The sequence below is a fragment of the Hyaena hyaena genome, unplaced genomic scaffold (genome assembly GCF_003009895.1).
Source record: "Hyaena hyaena isolate Hyena2069 unplaced genomic scaffold, ASM300989v1 scaffold_678, whole genome shotgun sequence".
Classification (NCBI taxonomy): domain Eukaryota; kingdom Metazoa; phylum Chordata; class Mammalia; order Carnivora; family Hyaenidae; genus Hyaena; species Hyaena hyaena.
This window is the reverse complement of record NW_024081305.1, coordinates 402854-430137: the sequence shown is the minus strand read 5'-3', so window position 1 is coordinate 430137 and position 27284 is coordinate 402854. Positions and strand designations below refer to the sequence as shown.

The 27284-nt window shown below is 35.4% G+C and overlaps 1 protein-coding gene across 5 annotated transcripts in view; it reads left to right on the top strand.

Moving 5' to 3' along the window:
- Window positions 1-27284, top strand: part of HMBOX1 (homeobox containing 1) — a 180307-nt gene that overhangs the window by 40196 nt on the left and 112827 nt on the right. For 4 of the 5 annotated variants that reach the window (XM_039217176.1, XM_039217174.1, XM_039217181.1 and 1 more), the window contains exon 2: window positions 4080-4151. The exons of the other annotated variant lie outside the window; for it this stretch is intronic. The gene's annotated coding sequence lies outside the window, so the exon portion shown is untranslated. The remainder of the gene's footprint in view (window positions 1-4079; window positions 4152-27284) is intronic. 5 annotated transcript variants of the gene reach the window in all.

The window sequence follows — 27284 nt, the reverse complement described above, 5'->3', positions numbered from 1 at the left end:
AATAGGAAGAGAACTAGAATTAGAATTGGAGCCTGAAAATCGGACTGAACTGCTGCAATTTGTGATAAAACTTCAATGGATGAAGAATTGCTTCTTACAGATGAGCAAAGAAAGTAGTTTCTTGAGATAGAAACTATTCCTGGTGAAGATGCTGTGAAGATTGTAGAAATGACAACAAAGGGGTTAGAATATCACAGAAACTTAGGTGATAAAGCAGTGGCAGGATTTGAGAGGATTGATTCCAGTTTTGAAAGAAATTCTGTGGGTAAAATGCTATCAAACAGCATCATATGTGACAGAGAAATTGTTTGTGAAAGGAAGAGTAATTGATGTGGCAGACTTATTGCTGTCTTATTTTAAGAAATTTCCACAACGGTTCCATTCTTCAGCAGCTACCACCCTGATCCATCAGCAGCCATCAACTTTGAGGCAAGACCCTGCACCAGCAAAAGGATTGTGAGTTGCTGAAAGCTCAGATAATGATTAGCATTTTTTTTAGCCATAGAGTATTTTTTAATTAAGATATATACACTGATTTTTCAAATATGCTATTGCACACTTTAGGTAGTCTAAACATTACTATTAGCACTGGGAAACCAGAAAATTCATTTGACTTGCTTTATTGTGATGTTTGCTTTATTATGGTAGTCTGGGCCCAAATGTGCAATTTCTCCAGGGAATGCCTGTATTCTCACTAAATTAAACAGTACAGTGGACTCTTGAAAGACAACATGGGTTCATTTATATACTGTAAATGTATTTTATGATTTTCTTAACATTTTCTTTTTTCTAGCTTATTTTATTATAAGAATACAGCATATAATACATGTAACACACAAAATATGTGTTCATCTGTTTGTATTACTGGAAGAGTTGACAATAGACTATTAATAAGTTTTTGGGGAGTCAGAAGTTATATGCAGATTTTCAGCTGCATGGCAGGATGCCTCTAACTCTGCATTGTTCAATGGTCTACTGTTTATTAACATACTTAGACGTATTGTCAGTAATCAACTACTATGGAATATTGTTGCTTTAAAATTAATTTTCACATAACCAGAGTATGTAGAAAGGACTCATTCCTGATCATTTCAGTTAAATATAAGTTATTGTAAATAATGATAGATGAGGTCCCATGAAAGGCTTGAAATGATAATTTTAAATTGAGTTTTACTGAGAGTGGAATACTGGGTAATTGTGCTTGACACAGCTACTCATAGTCTCTCTTTTTACTTTCATTCTGCATCCAGCTGCTAACCTGTCTACCAAAAGCTATGTCATTATGTGAAGTTTTATGTATATGTTAATTTGGCCATTAAGTAATATTCAATTTCACTATGTTATTAGTACTATAAAAGATAAAGAAAAGAAGTACAGCTGCTATGCTGCCTGTGACTTAGAGGTTAGAGCATAGAGCTCATAAGTCTAGGTTGTCATATTCTAGGCAACCCTTAAATAGTCTCAATTATTTTAGGTTACTGCATGAAATTTCCCCACACCTGGAAATTTCTTCATATACAGTACATAGTGTTATAAAGTTACCCAGTAAAACTTTCCAAATATAGCATTTTTAATACCAGAGTTGTTCAGTATCTGCCTCTGCATTGTTGTCACACTCAGTATATCCTTATGAGGATGGAACATCTCTTATTACAGAGTCCATCTGCCTCTCTTTCTAAAATACAGTTAAAGTTGTTCATGGTGTTTTCTGTGGGCACAGGTGAAAATACTTTTGGAGTTAACAAAAATCACATAAGCTCTCTGACCTAAGAGATGAAGTGGATTCTCTTCTTTCTCAGTAATATTGGAGAGCTCCCACAGAATTAATCCTAATTCCTTATGCTGGCTTTCCTAGGAGAAAGTGCCTTTTGATTATGCCACTTACCACTTAATAAATAAATTTAATCACGTGAATTTTCTGGAGACCTGTGATTTACTCTCTCCTTAGGAGCTTTCTTCTAAGATGACCTTAAAAATTTGAAATGGTTGCTTTGCTTTTGAGACCCAGTGACTGATAGTTTAGATTGACTCTCTTTTTCTCTCTCTCTAAATATATGCAAATGATATATCCAATAAAGGGTTAATACCCAAAACATATAAATAATTTAAACAACTCAAAAAAAAAAAAAAGAATTCAATTAAAAAATGGTCAGGGGACCTGAATAGACATCTTTCTAAAGAAGATATAAAGATGGCCAATAGACACATGAAAAGATGCTCAACATCACTAATCATCAGGGAGATGCAAATTAAAACTGCAATGAGATATCATTTTACACATATCAGAATGACTAAAACAAAAAACACAGGAAACAAGTGTTGATGAAAATGTGGAGAAGAAGGAACCCTAGTGCACTGTTGGTGGGAATGCAGAATGGTGCTGCTACTGTGGAAGACTGTATGGAGGTTCTCCAAAAAATTAAAAATAGAATTACCATATGATCTAGTAATTCCACTACTGGTTATTTACCCATAGAAAATGAATATAGGCGCCTGGGTGGCTCGGTTGAGCATCCAACTTCAGTTCAGGTCCTGATCTCACAGTTCATGAGTTCGAGTCCTACATCAGGCTCGCTGCTGTCAGCACAGAGCCTGCTTCAAATCCTCTATCCCCTCTCTCTCTGACCTCCCCTATTTGCATGCTTTCTCTCAAAAATCAATAAACATTTAAAAAATGGTAATTCAAAAAGATACAAACATTCCTGTGTTCATTGCAGCATTATTTACAGTAGCCAAGACATGAAAGCAATCTGTGTCCATCAATAGATGAATGGGTAAAGGAGTGGTATATGTATATATATTATTATTTAGCCATAAAGAATGAAATCTTGGGGCACTTGGGTGATTCAGTCGGTTAAGTGTCTGACTTCAGCTCAGGTCATGATCTTGTGGTTCGTGGGTTTGAGCCCCATGTTGGGCTCTGTGCTGACAGCTCACCCTGGAGCCTGCTTTGGATTCTGTCTCCTCTCTCTGCCTCTCCCCCATCTGTGCTTTGTCTCTATCTCAAAAATAAATAAACACTAAAAAAAGAATGAAATCTTGCCATTTGCAACAATATGGTTGGAGTTAGAATGTATAATACTCAATAAAAAGGTCAGTCTAAGACCAGTATTGATTTCACTCATGTGGAATTTAATAAAAGAAAAAAAAAGACAAAAGAAAAAAACAAGGTATATTGAAAGAGACCGTCAAAATTTAATGAGTTTTTATTTTTACTTTTTATTTTTTCAAAATGTTTATTTTGAGAGAGTATGAGCAGGGGAGGGGCAGAGAGAGGGTGAAAGAGAATCCCAAGCAGGCTCCATGATGTTGGTGCAGAAGCTGTCACAGGGCTTGAGTCATTGAAACGTGAGACTATGACCTGAGTCGAAACCAGAAGTTAGTTGCTTAACTGACAGAGCCACCCAGATGCCTCTAATGATTTTTTAAAATAAACTTATCAACAAAGTCATTTTCATGTGAAATGAGTTTCCATATTTTTGCAAAGACTTGTCAAAATTACAAAATATATGCACAGATTAAGAATAATATGTACAGTAGTTTCCTAAAAGTCATAAAACATAGCAGTTTATAAAATGTAACAAAATTAACTTTTTTACTTTGAAATTTAGCACCTAATCTGGTTTTTATCTTTTATTTATTACTGATTTTTCCTTGTTCAATAATATCAAAGCACTTGGGATTCATACTGCCAGTCAGAGTTGAAATACAGGAACTTTCAGTCCAGAACCAAACCAAAAAGTCACAATAGCCTTCTGACTCTTCTATATCCTGATGTTTGTTAATTGACAAGCAGTAACAGTGTGTCCACCTTTATTTGATCTTAATCTGGAGATGCCCCTTCTATATCAAGACAAGTTAGTACTTTAAAATACTGAAGTGTTTGAGTGACTCTTCTGCTTGATGTGGCATATTCTCTGCTTAGTTCAAATGGTCTAGAATGAAATGTTTAAAAACAAAACTTAGCAAACTAGGAATTAAAAAGAACTCCCTTAAACTGATAAAGGGTGTCTACCAAAAACCTAAAACTAACGTCATATTTAATGGTAAAAGACTGCATGCTCTTCTTTTATGTTTAGGAACAATTCAAGAATTTCTGACCTTACCACTTCTATTCAACAGTGTACTGGAGTTCCTAGCTATGCAGTAAGGTAAGAAAATAAATAAAAAGCACATACTAGAAAAAAATAAACTGTCTTTATTCATAGACAACCTGCTTGTGTTTCTAGAAAATCCTAAGGATTTTTTTAAAAAGCCCTTAAAACTATTAAATCAGTCTATTGAAATCACAGTATATATAATCAATATATAGAAATCATTTTTAGTTTTGTATATGCTTATTTCATAATAGTGAACAGTCGGAAACTGGAAGTTCAATAACAGTGTCATTTATAATAACATAAAAAACGAAATACTTAAGAATAAATAATAATTGTGTATAAGACCTGATGCTGAAAGCAACAAAATACTGCTGATATATATTAAAGAAGATGTAAGTAAATGGAAATGTATACTATGTTCATGGATCAGAAGACTCAATAAGTTTAAAATTTCACTTCTCCCAAAATTGATCTATAGATTCAACACAGTCTCAGTCAAAACCCTAGGAGGCTTTTTGATAGAACTTGATAAGCTGAGTCTGTAATTGATATGGAAATTCAGAAGATCTATAATAACCCATATATTTTTTTAATGTTTTATTTATTTCTAGGAGAGAGAGAGAGAGAGAGACAGCATGAGCAGGGGAGGGTCAGAGAGAGAGGGAGTCACAGACTGAAACAGGCTCCAGGCTCTGAGCTGGCAGTCAGCACAGAGCCCGACGCGGGGCTCGAACCCACGAACCGCGAGATCATGACCTAAGTGAAAGTCAGACGCTCAACCGACTAAGCCACCCAGGCGCCCCTATAATAACCCATATTTTAAAAAAAAGAGACAAAATTTGAGGAATTAACACTTTGATTTTAAGATATGCCATGATAAAATTGTAGTATTCAGGACTGTGATGTTAGCATAAGGGCAGATCAGTTGAACAGAGCAGAGTTTAGAAAGATGTACACATTTATGGTCTGTTGATTTTTGACAAAGGTGCCAAGGCAACTGAGCATACGGTACTGGAGAAATGGTAGATCGTTCAAGTTTAGGGGTATGTGCCTTGACGCTTATGTCATATTGTATCCAGAAATTAACTTGAATGAATTATAGTTGTAAACCTACGAGCTGAAACTTATTATAATATTCATAGAAGATAATGTGACTTTGCTAAGGCAGTATTTCTTAAGAAGACTCAAAAAGCATGCATGATAAGAGAATGAATATTGATAAATTTCACGTCTTGAAAATTAAAGTCTTTCTTTCAAAGACATGATTACAGAGCAAGCAACAAGGTTATATTACAAAAAAACATTTATCCTGAGATGGGTATAATTTGTAGCCTTTTTATGCAATCCATCACTCCAGTATAGTAGGAAGAGTAGAGAAGTGTAGTAGACTCAGGAACTTCTCATACATAATCCTAACTTTAGCATTTGTCAGAGATACAGTTTACGAAATTTAGTTTTTTCACATTCTCTGAGCCTTGGTTCATTCTTTTTTGTGAAATTGTAATATTCATATCTATCTTATAGGATTATATTGATGGTCAAATAAATAGGTATAAAAATATAAGAATGCTAGTACAATTTTTTTAATGTTTGCTTATTCTTAGAGACAGAGTGCGAGTGAGGGAGGGGCAGAGAGAGAAGGAGACAAAATCCGAAGCAGGGTCTAGGCCCTTAGCCATCAGCACAGAACTTGGTGTGTGGCTTGAACTCACAAACCTTGAGATCATGACCAGTGTTGAAGTTGGATGCTTAACCAACTGAGCCACCCAGGCTCCCCATAGAATGCTTTTGCTGTTCTTAATGTATCATTGTCATCATTATTGTTGTCATACATAATTGGACCTTAATTACTCCCTCTCCTTTTCACATAACCAACTATAATTATATACTTAAAAAATTATTTTAATGTCTGTTTATTTTTTAGAAAAAGAGACAGAGCACAAGTAGGGGAAGGGCAGAGAGAGAGGGAGACACAGCATGTGAAGCAGGCTCCAGGCTCTGAGTTGTCAGCCCAGAGTCTGATGGAGGCCTCGAATTCATGAACTGCGAGATCATGGCCTGAGCCAAAGCCTGATGCTCAACCTACTGAGCCACCTAGGCACCCCTAATTATAATATCTTAAGGAGAGTCTAAAGTTATTAATTTTTTTAAGATTAAAAATTTTTTAATCTCTACATCCAATGTGGGGCTTGAACCCATAACCCCTACATCAAGAGTCACGTGTTCCACTGACTGAGCCAGCCAGCAGCCCCTGAAAAATTTTTTAAATATTTTACTAGCGGTGTGAACATCCATAAACTCCAGTTTATCCTTCTGATCCTTGTTGACAGTAGAAATCAAAAGTGGATGTAGTCTTTTTTTTTTTTTCCTTTTTCCTTAAGGGACAATCTACTTATACTCTTTTGTGTATGCCCTGTACTAGCCAGTCCTTTTTACCAGCATTACTTTTATGAGCAATTGAAGAAACATTCTCTAGAGAGGTAGAGATAATAAGTAATAATCATGTCATTTGTTTTTATATGAATAAATATAACATAAATGTATACTATGTGTTATATAAACTATAATGATAACAGGAGTAATTGATCATTAGTTTACTTTTTTAGTGTAGTGATATTCAGCTGTACTCTAAAACATGTAATTAACCACTGTAAGAAATGAAAGATAGTTAAGTGGTTACAAAGAACATATTAGGTACTCTGCACTAAAAAGAGAATGATTTCATGTCAAATGAGACAAACTCTATTGCTTCACAAATCTACTTGTCTTTGGCACAGAGAAAATGAGTTTTTTAATACCCAAAAGTTAGACTATAGAGACTCACCCATGACTCATCCATTATAAATTTAAACTTTCTGTATTACAAAGGTTAAGAATCTCTTTTTTATCAAGGACCGCTGAACGAAAAAGAATAGCAACTGAGGTCACTTTCAAGAAAACCAAATTAACGGATTTGGGAGCAAGAAAATTAGAAGACATTATCGTCATTTTACTTGTAAAGTACAATATTGTTCTTCATTTTATATTAAGGTAGATAGGATAGGATATGAGACAGTAGAATTGGAAAAAATCAAAAGAAAAAAGTATTGTTTCTTCCTTTTTTCAGTTGTTGGTTCACTACCTTTTCAGTTACCCAGTTCACTGGGACAGGGTGAGAAAGATAGACAAGAGGAATGATACAGGATTGGTAGTGAGGATGGTATAGCTGAGGTAGACAAAGATTTATAAATTGGTTCTGGAGAATTTAAAGTGGGTATCAGTATTTCTATACAGAGACCCTAAGTTCTTTGGATTGTGGTAATAAGTTTGTACTGTTATTCATACTCATTGAAGTTCTCTTTTTCTTACTAGCAGTTAACTGTTATTCCACCTCTGTTCTTTCCAACTTTATGCTACATTTTAACTAAGGAAAATCATTCTTACATGTACAACATAATCATTTTATGGAGTACTTGCTATAGGCCAGATAGATTCATAACCCAGTTCCTTGGATCAGTCTCTGTGTGATGTGGATCTTCTTATTCGTGGCTTTTAAATTTTGTTTTTCTATAGAGAAAAAAATGTCCTTTCTGTTTATGGGAATAAAGTCCAATAGATTTTGTTGAATGCAGTCTAGTGATTGGACCTACTGATGTTGCCAAAATAAATAAACCTTTGAGACTGGAGACTTTGTTTTTGTATCTTCCATAATATTTTACACAAAGTAGAGACTTAACATTTATTAATACAAGTAAGATTGTTATTTGCATCATTTAGAATCCTCATGTGTTAGAAAAGGTAAAGAGTAATAAGTATGTTTGATGGCTAAGAATAGCATTGAATTTCGAAGTGTGATCATCAAGAGATTTTTTTAAAGGCAATTTCTGGGAGAAAACTGAAAAATACAACACTAGAAAGTGCTGTTTGTGTTTCCCCTTATCTGTTCACTTTTGCCCCTCCATATATTATGCTACTTTCTTTTGCCCGACCCCCTTAGCTTATACCCACAGTTGCTTTTTTTAATATCTCAGTTATTAGGGCTTATAAGGGATTCCTCATTTGAATCTCTGTCTCTCTGTTATTTTCTCTTTCTTACTAAGAAGACCACATGCCTATTATTATTTACATTTAATTAAAGACAAATAACTGCCTTTTGCCTTAAATTATCATAGTAGAGTTCTTATGTATCTTAGTATCCCAGGCCTGATCAGTTCTCCATATTTCAGATAACAGACTTTGATATCTGTTCCACATTGATGATCAGGGATCTATAATGTTAAAAGGAAAGAGCAGTGTTGAAATGTGACCTTGCACAAGTCAACCTCATTTAGCTGGCTTTCTTTATCTGCATATTTGAGAATTAATATTTGTCCTTGAACCTAATAGAATCTGTTGTGGGTATAAAATTAAGCAAATCTTTGTAAGGTGCACAAAACCTCTGCAACTTTAACATATTATAGGGATGATTTTTCTAAAGTACCATTTAGGAAAGTCTATATCATACTCTATGAAGCAGCCAGGGGTATCTTTTCAGTCTCTTCATTTCTTTATCTGTACTAGCCTCTCAATCCTTGATGGAAATTCAGTCCACTTCTAAAAGCCTAGGGCAGGGGCGCCCGGGTGGCTTAGTCGGTTGAGCGTCCGACTTTCGCTCAGGTCATGATCTCGCAGTTCGTGGGTTCGAGCCCCGCGTCGGGCTCTGTGCTGACTGCCAGCTCAGAGCCTGGAGCCTGTTTCAGAGTCTGTGTCTCCCTCTCTCTCTGACCCTCCCCTGCTCATGCTGTCTCTCTCTCTCCTAGAAATAAAAATAAAAAAAAAAAATAAAAAATAAAAGCCTAGGGCAGATGTCACCACCTTCATAAATTATCTCTTTATACCCTGAATTAAAAGTGATATCACCTTTAGAATTCAGATAATCTGGCAACCTTTTAATGGACACAGCAGTTGTCTTTTATTTTTAGTCTTTTCAATCCACCCATTACTCTTGTATGAAACATCTAAATATTATAAAATAAATTGGAGTAGGGCAGTAGTCACTCAAACCTTAAGTATGTCTTAAGATCACATGTCATATTGCTATTGCCTGCATATATGCCTATTGCCTCTAGTTCCTGGAACAGTCTTAGCTTAGTAAATAGTACACACAGATGAGTAATGGTCCACAGACATCACTTGGACAAATATTGGACCAGAAGTTCTGTACCCTTATATTCTATCCCTGGCTTACAATGGACTTGTAAGTTCTCTCGTAACCTTTCTGTTTTGAGATCTAAAACTGAATCAAACCTGTCCTACCTACAACGCAGATGTTCATAGGGTATTGAGGACATGAAGTGAGAAATGTGCTGATACTTTGAAAAGTCTGAAGTGCTATTCAAATATAAAATTACATTAAACAGTGGTGTAAGTGGAAGTATTACACTCATGGATATAGAGTGTAATACTTGGGCCATGTTATTGTTATTTATTATTTAAGCCATAGGTGTATTTCAAGATGGAATTTAATCTCTTCTTGTATGTTTGACTTCTTGCTTATTTTCACAAATTATAGCTCTCACTGTCGTTGCTTAGGGTAGTGAATATCAGTTATTTCCACTTGGGAAAAACATATGAACCAAAATTGCCCAAGATTAGCCTTCAGATTCCTTTTTATGGTTCAGCAAGCCCTGTGGTATTAATATGGACCTTATCTTTCACAAATGGCTTAGTTTTGTGTTTGTAATTACTTAATAGTACATGCTGTTAGGCATAAAGGGATTGTATATATTCCTTTAACTGGATAAAATAGAATAGGAAAACATCAGTTAAACAAATTGAATGAATACTTTGTTACATTTTTGGAACAGGGCAAGATACCCTCCACTTTTAAAACAGACTATATTTGGTCATTCCATAATTTTCTTCCACTAGCCTATTAAAATATATTTATGTTGCCCTCCCCTCCGTTTTCTGTTCCCAGTTCTTTCTATCTTCATCCTTTTTCATTCCTCTAATTTTTCCTCTTTAACTCCAACAGTTTGGGTTGCAGGGGAAAAAAAAACCTGGCACTTAATCAAGAACATGATCTCATTGCTTTCAATGGCTTAGAAAAGAAACATTTTAAAGCAGTTGAAAGATTTCACTTTGCAAAGTAGGTACTGCATAACTAAGTGTGTTGGTTCCCAGCAGAGCCTTGAGTAACCTCTTTCCAGCCATCCTCATGTTTTTTCTCTTCTACTTCCTGTTCAGTGAGCAATAGCCTAGGTTAAAAAAAAAAAAAAAAAAGGCCAGTAAGACTTCCCTTTTGGTTCTCTTGCCAGGGTATTGTTTTCTGTTCTTTCACTCTTCTGTATAATACTTGTATATTTTTGTAGCATAATTGTTTCTAGGCTTCATTACATATATAGACATGGAATATAACTTAGTTTCCTCCTGCTCCCACACAAGCCCCCCAGCCCTTTTCAGAGTTCCCTTAGATATTTGAGGGGGGGGGAGTCTCTGAGTGGAATGTAACATGTGTTCAGGAACAGGAAGTGAATATTCTTTTCTTACAGCCTGCTTGGGAAATCCATCCCTCTCAAGCCACCCAAATGTGGTACCTTTTCACTGCCCCTGCTACTGGGTCTTCTGTGAGGGATAGTAGCTAGGAATTCTGTCTTTAGTGCCTTCAGAGATGTCAGTCTTCAGAGTACCCAGGAGTTGCATGGGTGAAGAGTTTCCCCTACTTCCCATCTTCTGTACACTTTGTCCCCAAATCCCAAAGCAGCAGAGTTTGTGCTCACAGTTTCAATGTCCCTTGAAAAGATTTCTTATCTTTTCCATCTATCCTTTTATTTCTGGGCTCAAAACCAGTTCAGAGAGCCAGATGGAAAATGATACCATGCCATTTCTTCCATTGCCTTTATTTCATCTCACTCTCCTTTGCTCACCCTCTCAACCTCCTCTAAGTTCCTGCTGAAATTTGCATCATCCATTATAGTTGCAGAATTTTTAATCATACTTGGAATCAGCCCAGTCAACCTGTTACTACTTTAAAAACTAGTTCCACTTGCTAAAAAATTCAAAGATACAAAAATATGTCCAGTGAAAAGTCTCCTAGCACCTATATCCCACAGGTATCAAGTTCCCCACTCTAAGGGAATCAGGATTACCAATTTCTTATGTTTCTTTCTAGAAATGCTTTATGTGTGTGTAAATAAATCTGTATAGTTAATGTATATATTCTTCCCCACTCTCTCCTTCACAAATGATATATTTGCTTTGCTTGTCCTTGTTCTTTTCACTTGAAGACTGTTTTACATTAGCAGTCAGGAATTTGCTTATTTTTTAATGGCTGTATTGCATGGTTATATCATAATTTATTTATCTTGTCCCCTAATGGTAGATATTTAGGTTGCTTCTAATCTTTCCCTATTATAAGTAATGCTGCAGAGAATAACATTTAACATAAGTTATCTTCCCGTGTATATCTGTGGGGTTAATCCCCAGAACTGGAACTGCTAGGTTAAAGGTTAGGTAATTTGGACCCTGCTACATTTTCAGTTACTAAATTCTTGGGAGTTTGTTTTTGATTTCTAGCTTATATTCTAGACTCCTCCTTTTAATAATGAGCTGTATCACCACCTCATTTTATTGGTGATTGCTCAGGTAGTACCCAAGAATCATGAAGAAGTGGCCCAGGTGTAAGGAGAAAAATTAGATTGTTTTTGTTTTCATAGAGAAAAAAGTATAAAGAATTATTTCTCTATCCTGGAACAAACCTCAGTATAAGCTCAGTGATAAACAGTAGCTGATATTTAGTGTATAGAAATAGCAGGGACTGTGCTGAACTGGATGGTGCATGCCTTATATGACCAGGGTGGGCGGGGGAGGCAGTGGAATCCAACTCCAGCCAATTGTTGGCACACTAGATATTACAAATTTAGTGGTGACTCAGTGGTGACAGATGCTGCAGTTTTTTTTTTTTTCTTTAAAAACAGAAGCCTTCATATTTATATTCAGGCTCCTAACTTCAAAATTCCATGTAGACCAAACAAAATGCATGGGATTGATCCAACTTGCTAAGCCTCCAGTTTATGCCCTCCACTGTTGTACATACAGAGGTAGCTTTTTTGGTCTATTTCTCCAGCTCTGACTCCCACATTTTCTGGTTCTTCATCATCTGCTATCAACTAGATACTGCCTCTGGATGTTCTGTTGATTCTTAAATATTCAGTTCTGGATATCATCATTTTCTATCTTCTTAAATCTTTATCTGAAATTTCCTTCACCCTTGATGACAACATATAGAATCATGAGATTTAATATCTCATTTCTGTTCATTTAGTTGCCATATCCTATGGCTCCAGCAATTATTTTCTATTTTAGAGGTGTAGACTGTCAGAACTTTAGCAGGCCGGATCTCTCCATGATCTCTACCAGAATTCTTTCTAGATTTTGGTCATTATTTGCAGGAGCTCGGGGGATATGATCATAGATGTTAATAGGTATGAAAAGAAAACTTAATAAGGTTGTAGTCATTCATGGCAGCCTTTGAATGTGTTCTGTTGAATTAAGTATTGGAAGAGAAATTAATACCTTGAGCCAAAGTCCCAAGACCCTGTTGGTTGGATCAAAAACCTACCTAGTTCATATTTTTGTATTCCATGTTTCAGAATTTCCTACCAGAGAGGGTTATACAATTGTCAATATTACCTCTTCTCTCCCACTCTTCAGAGACTTCCATTGCCCCTATCCCAATCAGATGATTAGAAACTACTGCCCGTGATGCTTTTTCTCAAAGAGTGGAAGTCACTTATTCATAATTAGAGTAATTAGAAGGTTATTTAGAGGCACTATTAAAAATAAAACTAGATTTGAGAGGAAAAATCTTGGGACAGTGGATCCTTAACAGTTAGTGGGGAGAAGCAAGCATTGTCCAAGCAGTTCTTAGCTGAGAGCTCTCTGTATAGCTCTCCATTTCTCCATACTCACAAAACTACTTTCTCATGGTTTAGTTTAGCAAATAAAGTCCCCTGCTAGAAAATAGGTATTCTCAATACCAGCCATTACGTTGTCTTTCTGATGGTCTCCTTAAACTCTTTTTCCCATAGGCTACAGTAACCTTTTTAAAAGACTGATGGTTCATACTGATAGGAGCAAGGGAGCTAATCTTTTTAAGTGCCTACTGTAGGAGTTTTTTACTGTATTTTATTTTAGTCCTCATAGTGACCCCTTGAGGTAGGTATCATTGTTTACAATTCTCGGAGGAAACCAGGGTTTAGCTAGATTAAGACATTTGTACAAGATCAAACTGTTAACAAGTGGTAGAACCTGAGCTTTCAAACACATAATCATCTTGTTCCAACTCTCTTGTTCTTTATAGTCCATTTTACTCCTGGTTTTGAATTTTAGAAAGATTATTTTGTTAACTGTGTGTCACAAGAATAAGAATAGAGACAGGCAGGACAGTTGGAAACCATGGTATTAATATAGTAGAAAAAAGATTTCAAGTAAAAGAAAAGGTCACAGATAAAACAACTTGGTAAGAGTAAAGCATTGGTTTAGCATATACTTGTGTTTTCTTTTAGTTTACCATATAGAGTAGTTTTTTCAAGCTATAAATTCCAGTTTAAAATGACAGCCTATACAGGGCTGGTTCAATATCACAAATCAATCAACATGATACATCACATTAACAAAAGAAAAGATAAAAACCATATAGTCCTGTCGATAGATGCAGAAAAAGCATTTGACAAAATACAGCATCTCTTCTTAATAAAGACCCTCAAGAAAGTCAGGATAGAAGGAACTTACTTAAATATCATAAAAGCCATCTATGAAAAGCCCTCAGCTAACATCATCCTCAATGGGGAAAAACTGAGAACTTTCCCCCTAACATCAGGAACACGACAGGCATGTCCACTCTCACCACTGTTGTTCAGCATAGTGCTGGAAGTCCTAGCATCAGCAATCAGACAACGAAAGGAAATAAAAGGCATCAGAATTGGCAAAGAAGAAGTCAATCTTTCACTTTTTGCAGATGACTTGATATTCTACATAGAAATCTCTATAGACTCTACCAGAAGCCTTCTAGAACTGATTCTTGAATTTAGCAAAGTTGCAGGGTACAAAATCAATGTTCCGAAATCAGTTGCATTTTTATACACCAATAATGAAGCAACAGAAAGAAAAATCAAGAAACTGATCCCATTCACAATTGCACAAAAACCCATAAAATACCTATGAATAAACCTAACCAAAGATATAAGAGATCTATATGATGAAAACTATAGAAAACTTATGAAGGAAATTGAAGAAGACACAAAGAAATGGAAAAACATTCCATACTCCTGGATCGGAAGAATAAATATTGTTAAAATGTCATTACTATCCAAAGCAATCTATACATCCAATGCATTTCCAATCAAAATTGCACCAGCCTTCTTCTCAAAGCTGGGACAAACTATCCTAAAATTTGTTTGGAACCACAAAAGACCCTGAATAGCCAAAGTAATATTGAAGAAGAAAACCAAAACAGGAGGCATCACCATCCCAGACTTTAGCCTCTACTACAAAGCTGTCATCATCAAGACAATATGGTATTGGCACAAAAAGAGACACATAGAGGGGTGCCTGGGTGGCTTAGTCGGTTAAGCGTCCGACTTTCGCTTAGGTCATGATCTCACGGTTCGTGGGTTCGAGCCCCACGTCGGGCTCTGTGCTGACTGCCAGCTCAGAGCCTGGAGCCTGTTTCAGTCTGTGACTCCCTCTCTCTCTGACCCTCCCCTGCTCACGCTGTCTCTCTCTCTCTCCTAGAAATAAATAAAAATATTAAAAAAAAAAAAAAAAGACACATAGACCAATGTAACAGAATAGAGAACTCAGAATTGGACCCACAAATGTATGTCCAACTAATCTTTGACAAAGCGAGAAAGTGTATCCAGTGGAAACAAGACAGCCTCTTTAACAGATGGTGCTGGGAGAACTGGAAAGCAACATGCAGACGAGTGAAACTAGATCACTTTTCTCACACCATACACAAAAATAAACTCAAAATGGATAAAGGACGTGAATGTGAGACAGGAAACCATCAGAACCCTAGAGGAGAAAGCAAGAAACAACCTCCTTGACCTCAACTGCAGGAATTTCTTACTTGACACATCCCCCAAGGCAAGGGAATCAAGAGAAAAAATGAACTATTGGGACCACATCAAGATAAAAAGCTTCTGCACGGCAAGGGAAACAATCAATAAAACTAATAGGCAACTGATGGAGTGGGAAAAGATAATTGCAACTGACATATCAGATAAAGGGCTAGTATCCAAAATCTATAAGGAACTCACCAAACTCCACACCCAAAAAACAAATAATACAATGAAGAAATGGGCAGAAGACATGAACAGACACTTCTCCAAAGAGGACATCCAGATGGCCAACAGACACATGAAACGATGTTCAGTGTCCCTCATCATCAGGGAAATGCAGATCAAAACCACACTGAGATACCACCTCACCCTTGTCAGAGTGACGAAAATGAACAAATCAGCAGACTCTAGATGCTGGCGAGGATGTGGAGAAACGGGCACCCTCCTACGCTATTGGTTGGAATGTAAACTGGTACAGCCCCTCTGAAAAACAGTGTGGAGGTTCCTCAAAAAGTTAACAGTAGAACTCCCCTAGGACCCAGCAATAGCACTGCTAGGAATTTACCCAAGGGATACAGAAATGCTGATGCATAGGGGCACATGTACCCCAATGTTCATAGCAGCACTCTCAACAATTGCCAAAACATGGAAAGAGCCTAAGTGTCCATCAGTTAACAAATGGATCAAGAAGATGTGGTTCATCTATACGATGGAATACTACATGGCAATGAGAAAGAATGAAATCTGGCCGTGTGTAGCAACATGGATGGACCTTGAGGGTGTTATGCTGAGCGAAATAAGTCAGGCAGAGGACAGATACCATATGTTTGCACATATTGGTGGATTAAGATGAACTTAATGGAAGAACATGGATGAGGAGAAGGGGAAGAAATAGTGGGGGAAAGGGAGGGAGGCAAACCATGAGAGACTCTTGAATACAGAGACAAACTGAGGGCTGATGGGGGTGGAGGAGAAGGGAATGGGGTGATGGGCATGGAGGAGGGCACGTGTTGGGATGAGCAGTGGTTGTTATATGGAAACCAACTTACAATAAACTGTTTAAGAAAATAAATAAAATGACAACCTATCAATTGTATGTTGAAGCTATTAACACTTAGTATATGGGGATATGGCATAAAGTATAATCAGAATCTTAAGACTGAGTCATTCTCTGTCCTTTGTAGGGATCTTCTTTAATATGAATGTACTTGACAGGTATTTTTAAATCTTTCCTTTTATTTGTATATTAATTCATATAAAAGAAGTAGTAAAGAGCATCGAAGTTAGCACATTTTTTAATGCTGGTTAGATATAATATAAAAGAATGTAAAACTCACTTGAATCTGGAAATTATTCCAAAGATTGAACAAGTCTTGTCACTTATAATTATATATGAATCCATTGTACAGTGAGTGCTTTTTGAGAGCTAGTTGTATTTGGTAGCATATAATAATTTAAAATATTAATAACTGTATATATGTATAGTGCATTATATCTTGTTAATGAGATTTGAGAACTCATGAGTTTGTCAGTAGATACCTGAAGAAAATAATTCAGAATAATGGATCTAAAATATAAAGGGATTATATTATAGCAAATAAAACTTAGATAATCCATTATGATTCTGGACTGTAGTATATGATCTTGCTGGGAGTGGCCAGGTCATGGGGAACATAAAGGAACAAAAGAAAGAGAGAAAATGTGATGGTATCTGCACCCCCAGGTTTTTAAAGGCACGAGAAAGCTTTATGCTCCCTAACTCAGGTGGAGAGCTTTTTTCTCATGACTTGAGATGCTTTTCAGATCTGTTCAATCCAGCAACACAAAATGCAAGGCTCTGAAATAACTGTAGTAGACTGTGGGGAATGCAGGAAATAAAAGAAATTGCAGCTGTCCTTTAGTGTTACAAGTACTGAGATAAAACATAAGTTGGCTCCCTGGAATTTGACTTCAAGTTCAGTTGTAAAACATTACCTGATTGGCTACCTCCTTACTTTGAATTATATATTAGCATATTCTCCTGAGATGTGGAAGGTAAAAACACTTCTCTGCTTCCCTTGCAGAGAGCATATGAATTCCCTCATCCTCTGCCTTTGTATCCTCCTTTTAGCACTCACCTCCTAATAAATTGACAAGAGGATGCTTTAAAGCTAGTCATAAGAGTAGTTGTTGCTATCTGAAGTCAATTTAATGTATGCTGGGAATGCCCAAAAATAACATTTCTATTAACCTGTTGTTGATATTATCAGAACTTCTACCATTACTGATTCATGCTAAGTTTCCTGTTAAATTGAGTCATCCCCAGTGAAGCTACTGATTTAATTTCTATCTAGCCAAGATAATATTTAGTATTTTTAATAGAAATTTTCAACTGTAGGTTCCTCTTTGATCTGGGCTTCCTGGTAGCTCCCACTTCTCTGATTTCATGTTCTATTGTTCATGCAACTCTAGCCACACTGTCCTCGGTGCTGTTGTTTTTGAACATGATAGACAGTTTCTGCCTCAAGATCTTGATCTTGAATGCTCTCTCCCCTTTATCTACATGGCTTGCTTCCTATCATTATTCAGGTCTTCACTCTGATTTAACTTTCTTGCTGAGGCTTTCTCTGAGCACCTTATTGAAAATTGTAACCCCACCACCCACATTCCCTAGAACTTTCCCAGATGTATTTTTTTGTTTGTTGTACCTACTGTGATCTAAATACTGTATGTTTGACTTTTTTTTAATTTGCCTGCCTTTCACCACAAGAATGTAAGCTTTATGTGAACAGAGATTTTGTTTTGTTCATTGCTGTATTTCCCAGCGTAATTTCTCACATGTAGTAGATGCTCAGTAAATATTTGTTGAAAGCATAAATGAATACAAGGTACTGCTTGAGGCATAAAAAGAAGTGCCTATAGGAAAGTGGTTACCAAACCATTATCTTGTTGTGTGGTTTTTCTTATGTTATTTCCCAAAATATGTTGAATTTTATTAATCCCTTTCTAAGAACTACTTGCCCAGGACTATGGGCAGCTTCTGTTTGCATATTTATAGTTCTGAACTCAACAGAACCTTCAAATGACATGCATTTATATAGACTCTAAGTTTCTAGAGGACTACCTTGGATTTTTTGCTTTTATTTATTGCTAAACTAGTATGAGCACTAACCTGGGAGTCAGGGTTTCTTGCTCCTATTATCTGATTTTTTTTTTCCATCTGTAAATAGAGGTGATTGGAAAACACTACTAACATCTGTTCTAGCTTAATCTAAGATTTTATGATTTACCTTAGTATACCTTAATGAAATCCCTTATGCCAATCCTATAATTATTTCATTTATTAAACATTGGGAAACTGCTGGGATAGGGGAAATGCAGAAAATGGGAAGAAAATATTGAATCTTTCAGAAATGTGCAACCACAAGGTTTTGTTCTGGAAGTTGTTTATTAATATGTTATATCCTTTGCCTGCAAAAGAAAATAGAGGCTCCAAAGCCATGTGAATGTTTGAGCCATGGATCAAGGCATGTGGATTGGTTCTGTGAGTAAGTCTTATTTTAACATCAAAATAATCTGGATGTATATCAATAGGAATTTTTTATGTATTTGTTTTAGTCCATGGTTTGTTCCATTTTTAAATGATAGTTAACACAAACTTTAAAAATTATTTATAATGAGGGCACTTGGGTGGCTCAGTCAGTTAAGCCTCCAACTCCTGATCTCAGCTCAGATCTTGGTCTCAGGGTTGTTAATTCAAGCCCTGTGTTGGGCTCCATGCTGGGTGAGGAGCCTACTTAAAAAGTAATAATAATAATAAATATATGTATATATACACATATATAAAATGAAGATAGACTCTGCCTTCAAATTAAGTTTGTCTGTTGTAGTGAAGTACAATTCTACCAAATTTACCTTCAGTTATGAATAAGTTTTAGTACTCAGTTTAGAGTATTGATTGGTATGAGAAATAATAGGAAATATTTTGGATGACATTCTCAAAATTGTCTTTATGCATAAACATTATATTTTATAGATCAAGTATGGCATTGCCATATTAGAATTTTTTCTTGCATTGCAGCATTAGAGTTCTTACTTGTTCTCTAAACTAGTAATTTCTAAGTAGCATTACCTCCAGTAGCTGTTTAAAAGTATTCTTGGACCCCTACACCCAATTATTTGGAATCAGTAGGTCTAGAATTGGTTAGAGGTTCTGTGCTTTTAATTCTGATTCATGGCACAGTTTGAGAACAACTGTCCTAAACTGATATCACACAATATATTTGTACTGCAATTCAGTAGGAATGAAGTAGGGTCGTGTGTAACTTAACAACCCTATGAGAATCAAACACACTGAGACTTCCATAGTAGGGAATGCAAAATAGTATAATATAAACAGTATAATAATAAATGTAAACAGCTTCACGTGTTTTGAACTTAAATAAATAAAAAAATCTGGACTACAACTCTTCCAGATATAAAGAGCCACAAGAAAGTGTTATCTAAACCAACTGCAGTATAAAGGTGCTCAGGGTTGGAGTCCAAAACATTTGAGGTCACATATAAAGGCAGAGAAGTTAGCTCAGCCTCAGACTTAAGCATTCCCTAACATTTCACAGCATAAATAGAGTTAACTAGTGACCTTCTATTCATAGTGTATATTTTTATTTTCAGGTTATATAATTATTTTAGAATCAAGAAATGTAGGTAATATTTTGAAGGTATCATCAAAAACCACCACATATCTTAATCAAAACCTATAACTCCTATGTTAGACCACCATAGTAAATTCTAGAGGGCATGTGGCAGTCATGTGGCTCTTCTGATTGTGTTTATTGATAAAACTTCAAGATTATCTAACAGTGAAGTATAGTAGTCTAGAGACTCCTTCCCAGAAGCCATAAAAAATATGAATGTTCTACTCTCTTCTGTCTATTTATGAATTAGTTCAACAAATAACTGTAGTGCCTGTTATGTTCCCAGATACTGCTTTAGGAGCAGGTACAGATAATAGGCAATAGTGAAACAGAAAATAGACAAAGAAAATAAATATGTAACATGCTAAAGATTAATATTTGCTTAGAAGAAAAAGCAAAAGTAAAACTATTTTGCTTTTTTTTAAAAAAGCTGAGTTTAGGGAAGGGAAGTCTGGCATAAAAAGAAACTTGATTCAGTTAACATCATAGATATTTAATCACTGCTTCATGAATGAATGTGCAAAAACTTTTTTTTGCAAATTTAGTACACACAAAATTGACTTGGTAATGGGAAAAAATAATATTATTTAGATCTAAGATGGGAAAACCTGTATCTTGCTCTGATTTAGGGAGCCACTTTTTAAGAGAAGACAGAATAATGACACATGAGGAAACCATGTCAAACTGGAATCAGAACTGGGAATACTTAGCATGGAGAATCTTTGCAAGATTCTGCAGATAATTTAAAATGCTGCCTTTTGGGAAAAGAAGAAATTTAGCCTGTATTGATTCACCCAGACAAGTGGATTGAAGTTATAAGAAACTGTTTAGAATTTTGTAAAAGGGAAGATCTTCATCAGCAAAACTATCCATTAAACTTCCCTGTCACTGGAAATGTAAGAGAAGCCACATGAGTATTTATAGGTCTTTAAAAATTTGACAGGTAGTATATGTAATAATTCTTTTGGAATAAAAATCTCCATGGTATGCAATATCCTTTAATCCTGAATCATAATGAGTAAAACTCTGTAAGTACTAGAGTTTTTTTAGTGGTGTGTCTGTTTTTCAACTTGTTGCATGGTACCTATCACAATGAAACATTGCCCCAGAAAAATTATGAAAAAATTGTATCCCATTTGCAGAAAGATGAAGCCCAACATAAGTACTTATAGTACAGTTCTAATAAGAGAAGGGAAGTCCATGAGCTGATTGACATTGGGCAAGTAGTGTCTTGTCTTAATTCCCTACCTCAGGGGATTGTAAATTTGTAAAATACTTAACCAGTGAGTATTTGGCCCAGGGAAGTAAACATTAAATAGTGGTAGTGGTTGTTATTTACAGTTTTAAACTGCCTGGAGACGTTATTTGAGAGGTTAGTATTCTAATCTAGATGAGTTAACTCAAAGTATCTGTGGTTCTGTTTTCCTCAAGTCACCAAGCATTCTGCATTGCAGAACTCTACATGTTGCCGTTCAAATCACAGCTAAATGTAGTAAATCCTCATTTATCTAGCAGTGTTCAGGGGGAAAGTGTAACTTTCTAAAATGTAAACTTTTAACCATTTCAACTTTTAAAAACAAGTATATCACATACTTTCCTGCCTTTTTATTTATTTTTTATGAAAAAAATTTTTTAATGTTTTATTTATTTCTGAGAGAGAGAGAGACAGCATCAGCCGGAGAGGGTCAGAAGGAGAGGGAGACACAGAATCTGAAGCAGGCTCCAGGCTCTGGGCGAGCTGACAGCACAGAGCCCAACGCAGGGCTCGAACCCACAAACTGTGAGATCATGACCTGAGCTGAAGTCGGATGCTTAACTGACTAAGCCACTCAGGCGCCCATTCCCTGCCTTTTTAAAAACAATGACCCTAAATGTGACTTTAACTTTTTGATGAGTTAGTGTTATGTGTATCTGTAATTAAATAGCTGTTTTCATTTATTTTCTTTTGTTCTTCTCCGGCAGCTATCATCTTTGCTATGGTAAAGATGATATATACTCCCAACCACTTTCTACTTTTATGTGTCTAAACTATTCTGAATTTGGAAACCAGATATTCAGGCATGCTAAGAATTGCATGTTAAAATGATTAAGAAGTCTGGAATTTGCTTGAAAATAATTAACAATTCCCCTTCCTTCTTAATTGTTCAAGCTGGGTGATGGGCACTTGATCATTTATTACTCTGTTCCAGCTGCCCTTGTATGTACTTGCAAATTGTCATAATAAAAGTTTTTTAAAACCATAATTAAAGGAATTGTATGGTAGCTATATGTATGTTTATTTCTTAATTTTTAACTTTATAAGGGTTCACAGGAAATTTAGCAGTATTTATCTCTGGACAGAAGGACTGAGAGCTAAGGGAAAGATATTTACGTGTGTGTGTGTGTGTGTGTGTGTGTGTTTTAATGTATATCTAGTCAGGAAGGAGGCTTCTCTAAATTCTATAAACTCACAATCTGTAAATTGAAATTACTAATAGCAGCTAATTACTAATAGGAGCTCTGTAATGGCTGTTTTAAACTTATGAGAATTCTTTTTTGGCATCCAAATCTGGGCTTTAAGGGGTCATTAATTGATGTTTGCAATGTCCCCCGTCATCTCTCCTTTTGATGGCTTACTTAACTGCCTGTGGTATAGCTAATCTAACTCTTCACTCTCATGATTTGCTTTCTTCCTTCAGCCTTATACTCCTTGTTTCTTTCTTTCTTCCTTGATTTAAATATTCTGTCCTTTTTCTGTTTACTATTGAATGAAACAGATATATGCTGAACTGTAAAGTATAAATTCGTTTGTAAATTGCCACTGATGTACTGGATTCATAATTAAGCATTACCTGAAGGTGGGAGTATAAATTGTTGCCTCTTTGGGAGGCAATTTGACAAAACCTAGCACAACTTAAAATGTATGTATTTTTGTTATAACGATTTTTGTGCTGTGAAATTATCATAAAGTTATACTCTTGTACTAAGATGTATGAAGAAATTGAATGTTGTCTGAGTGGAAGAGAAAAAGGGGCGTGGGGTGGGAGGCAAACTTACCTTTTAGTGTAGGTAATTTCAATTACCTTTTGACATTCACCTTTTCCTTAACCTTCTATAGTTACTACAGTTACTACTTTTTATGTTAAAGAAAAAAAGTAGGGTAAAAAAAAAGTCCTTTTACCACCTGTGGATTACACAGCATCTACAGGATCTATTCCTAATGGATTTTCTGGATTATATTTTTCTTCAAGGGTCAACAGCTTCACGGCTCAACCTGACTTTGTGTAGTATTTTGACAATCCTAAATTAATCATTTGATAATTGAGTCCATTTCTGACAGTAGGAATTTTTCTAATTTTATTTCATAAATGTGGGTATATGTGTATCTGTTGCACAGATATATTTATCCTTCCTGATCATATTCCAAATACACATACCCATCCTTAACCCCAACTCCATTACCTGTTAACTACCTGTTTTTCTCTCTATGTTCACGTACTTAGGTATGTGTGTATGTATGTATATAGGTATACATGCTGACATAAGACATACACAAAGGGATTTTTTTTGGTTGTAGTTTCTTTTTCTTTAAACCTGATCACATTATACTCATTTGATTGCATTTTGCTTTTTTTCACTCGACAACTGCATTTTTCACTCGACAACTTGGGGGTGCAAATCACCACCAAGTCACTTAGTAAACTGATTTACTCTTTTTAATGATTGCATTGTATTCATTGATCAGAGTATATTGTAATTTATTCAGCCATTCCTGTATTGATTGAAACAACTCTGCTTAGGGGCGCCTGACTGGCTCAGTCGGTAGAGCATGTGACTCTTCATCTCAGGATTGTGAGTTTGAGCCCCAAATTAGTCATAGAGCCTACTTAAAAAATAAATAAATAAAAAAAAGAAACAACTCTTTATAGAGACAAGAAATTATAAAATAAGTGACAGTAGACATCTTTGTATATATTACATATGATTAGTTTTATTTCTGTATGATAAATTCCCAGAAATTGGACTGGTAGGTTAAAGGTAGAAGTACTTTAAATTTTATACGTGGTACCAGATTTCTTTCCCAAAGTGGGGTGCCTGGGTGGCTCAGTCAGTTAAGCGTTCGACTCTTGATTTCAGCTCAGGTCATGATCTCACTGTTGTGGGGATGAGCCCTGCATCTTGCCTTGTGCTGAGCCATGGAGTCTGCTTAGGTTTCTCTTTCCCTGTCTCTTTGCCCCTCCTGTGCATGCTCTCACTCTCTCTAAAATAAATAAATAAACTTTACAAAAAACCACGAAAGGATGTCATAATTCATTTAGATGATGAAATATGACAGTTACTTTTTTGACAAGATATTATCAATCTTCTAAATTTTAGTTAAAAGTGCTATTTCATTAGAACCACATAATTGTCATTTAACTTTTAGTAAGTGTATTTTTTATAAACTTGATAATTTGAATCTGCTCTCTCTCTCTATGTGTCAAATATTTTCCCCAGTTTAATTGCTTAGTTTGTTGATGCTTTTTTCACTTTTCATGTCTAGGAAATTTTGAACTCTTACATCTGTCTCTTCAAGTTTCTGCTCTTTGTTAAGATTATTTAGAAGACATGTCATAAATTTTGTTGTAGAATGTGTTGCTGTGATTTATTTTTTTCACTTGTTCTTTATCCCACCTGGAGCTTATTTTTTTAATAAATAATGTAAGATAAAGATCTATTTTTTTTGCTTGATGATAAACGGTTTTGTGATGATCATTTGAAAAAATAATTTATCCTTTCCTGCAGAAGTAGAATATAACTTCTGACTTGTACTTTTTTTCATGTGATGGAATCTGTATTTAAGCTTTTTTTATTCTGTTCTATTCATCTGTGTGTCTATTCTTTTTAAAAGTTTTTTTAATGTTTTATTTTAATATTTTAATGTTTTATTTTTGAGAGAGAGACAGCATGAGCAGGGGAGGGTCAGAGAGAGAGGGAGACACAAAATCCAAAGACAGGCTTCAGGCTCTGAGCTGTCAGCACAGAGCCCGATGCGGGATTCGAACCCGTGGACCGTGATATCAGGACCTGAGCTGAAGTCCGATGCTTAACTGACTGAGCCACCCAGGCGCCCCTCTGTGTGTCTGTTCTTAAGCCAGTGCTATATTGATTTGATTATTCTTTTGAATGTATTTTGATATATGGTCAGTGAAGTCCGTTTTTAGTTTTATCCTTTGCTTAGGTTTCTTAGTGATTCTTGGACTTTTTGCTTTATAACTTAAAGTTCCTATTTTTAAATTAAAAAAACAAATTTTTGGCATTATTTCTTCATAGTCTTTTATAAACATTGGGAAAAAGTACCGCACCTGAAATATTTTTCCCATTATTTTTGTACGTGCTAGTTTCTAAACTAGAGGATTTTTAAAAAATTTTAACTGTATTGTATCATACCTCCTATTGATAATTTATTTTTATTTCAATTTTCTTTTACTTTAATTGCTTGCATTTTCTAGGTATTCCATCAGGTCATTAGCAAAAAGATATTTTCTCATTCATTCTGATATTATGCCAGTTAATTGATTTTCATGTCTTAATTAGTTGCTATAATCTTCAAGTCATTGTTGAATTTTAAAGGCATTAGTGGACTTCCTATTCTAATCCCTAATTTTATTAATTTGATATATTGATTTATTGAGTGATTTATGATTCAGTGATTCATATGATTAAAATAATAAAAATGTTTCCTGTGAATAGTCTCCTTCTTATCCTTAATTATTTCACTTCCCACCCTGTACTCAAAGACACCACTGTCATTGGATCTCTTCCACAGATCATCAGATTTCCATATAGAAGCAAGTTCTTGATATATACATAAACACACATACCAGTGTACAGTATATGTACAAATTTACTCTATGTTTGTATAACCTTAATGTTATTTGAAATGGTTATAGTGTTTTGCTTTGTATGATACTTGCTACTGTTCGTTTTTTCAGAAATGCTTATTTTTTTTGTTTTATTTTTTTCCGTAGAGCTTTTATTAAAAAACTGAGGGGCACCTGGGTTGCTCAGTCAGTTAAGTGTCCTCTTGGTTTCAGCTCAGGTCATGATCTCACAGTCGTGGGATTGAGCCCACATTGGGCTCTTCACTGAACATGGAGCCTACTTGGGATTTTCTTTCCCTCTTTCTCGGCCCCTCTCCCCTACCATATTCTTTCTCTCTTTCTTTCTCAAAATAAATAAACATTAAAAAAATGGTTGCTGAATTGTATCAAATGGTTTTCAGCATCTAATGATATATGATTTTTTCTCCTAAATTTTTTTATGTAGTAGATCATGTTGATTTAAAAAGAACTACTTGTATTTCTGCAATATATTATAGTAGTGTATTATTTTTGACATGTGCCTGGACTCTATTGTCTAATTTAATTTTTTTTAATTTAGAATTATACTTAACTTTTTTTAAATGTTTATTTTTGAGACAGAGAACACATGCATGTACACGGGTGCAGACACAAGCAGGCTCTGCACTGTCAGCACAGAGTTTGATGTGGGGCTCAATCTCATGAACCCTGGGAGATCCTGACCTGAGTGAGCTGAAACCAAGACTGGGTTGCTTAACTGACTGAGCCTCTTAGGCACCCCTAGAATTACATTTAACTTTAAAGTGAAATCAGTTTGGGGTGCCTGGGTGGCTTAGTCGGTTAAGCGTCCGACTTTCGCTTGGGTCATGATCTCGCGATTGTGGGTTCGAGCCCCGCGTCAGGCTCTGTGCTGACTGCCAGCTCAGAGCCTGGAGCCTGTTTCAATCTGTGAATCCCTCTCTCTCTGACCCTCTCCTGCTCACGCTGTCTCTCTCTTTCTCCTAGAAATAAATAAAAAAACATTAAAAAAAATTAAAAAAAAAATTGAAATCAGTTTATGGGTATATTTATGTACTAGTACTTTTATTATATTTTGCATTGAATTATTTTCACTTCATAAAATGACTTGGAACATTTTTTGTATTTTTCCATGGTTTAATATTGTTAGAATTATGTTTTTTTAAAGATTAAGAATCTACTGAGATCCTGGCCCAGTGTTGATGTCTTTTTCTGTAGTAGATTTTTAATTACCTTAATTTATGATGTTTGGTTCTACTCAATTCATTTCTCTTGGGTCAATCTTGATATTTTCTATTTTACTGGGAAATTATCTTCCTTTTAGGTTTTCAAATGAATTGCCATGAAATTGCATTTGTCTTTGTTAAATTTGTCTTGTTTTCTTAAATATCTCCTATACTTGCAGTTATATTTCTCTTTCATTCATAATCTTGTGAGTTTTCACTCTTTCTTGTTCCCCTTTTTTTTCCAATGACTCATTAGACTCGGGTTATTTAATCATCTTTCAAAGAGCTACCTTTTAGATTTATTTATGTTCTCTATAAAGTCTTTACTTCATGTTAACTTTAAATAGTATCTCTTAGT